The sequence below is a fragment of the Phoenix dactylifera genome, chromosome 2, assembly GCF_009389715.1.
Source record: "Phoenix dactylifera cultivar Barhee BC4 chromosome 2, palm_55x_up_171113_PBpolish2nd_filt_p, whole genome shotgun sequence".
Classification (NCBI taxonomy): domain Eukaryota; kingdom Viridiplantae; phylum Streptophyta; class Magnoliopsida; order Arecales; family Arecaceae; genus Phoenix; species Phoenix dactylifera.
In genome coordinates this window covers 25,997,697-25,998,697 of record NC_052393.1, presented here as the reverse complement: position 1 = coordinate 25,998,697, position 1,001 = coordinate 25,997,697, and positions in this window count along the sequence as shown.

Sequence of the window (1,001 nt, the reverse complement as noted above, 5' to 3'; positions counted from 1 at the left end):
TGAGTGAGCTACTTCATCTACCCTGCATAGGAGCCACTCCGGAAAAGCCAGAAAACAAAATGAGAGCTCTACAGTTGATCATGGAAAATGAGAACTTCGACTTTTCCACGAAGGTAATAGCTAGTTCTCTTTCCGCTGAAATGAGATTACTGCTCAATATGATAAATAGGATTTTATTTCCAAAGACCGGGAGATTCGATCTCATCACAGAGCGAGATCTAGCAGTGATGGAGTGTATGATTCAGGGGATTCCCCTAAATCTTCCGGCCATGATACTGAGACAGATGAGGAAGGTGATGTGCAGCAACAGGGTATCACTACCTTATGGTATGATACTCACCTTGATTTTTAGACAGCACGGTTTAGCTCTCGAGGAGGAGGCATCCAAGAGTCACATCATACTGATACATACACTGCACGGACACTTATACGCATGGGATATGAGAAAGTGAACGGGCAGTGGATTCACACTGGAGCAGGCATTCAGGGTGAGGCACCAGAGGGAGATGCACCAGAGGATGAGGATGAGGAGCATATGGATCATCCTACTGCACCCTCAGAGGCTGGACCATCGTCATCCGTTCCTCCGACAGATACGGATGAGTTCTGGAGCAGGATGACTGAGCTCATGTCAGCTCAGGCGAGGACTATCACTGACGGGCTGACGAGCCGATTGGACGCCCGTTGGATGTCATGTCTGCTGAGATCAGTGATCTGAGGCAGCAGATAGGAGCACTCCGGAGAGAGAGAGAGACCCATGGACCATCTGTGCCACAGGCTGCTGAGTCAGAGATTTCGGCACAGAGTCATCCAGCTCGTCGTGCTCCACGCCAGACACAGTCTCACCAGGCTCGACCTCCCCTCGCCACGTACACTAGGAGGATGAGGACTAGATCCCAGCCGTTAGAGTCTCCCTAGGCTGATCTTAGCATCTATGTTTAGAGCCTAGGCTAGATATCTAGTTCTCATATGTATCTTGCTTTTATCATGTATCTTTAAAT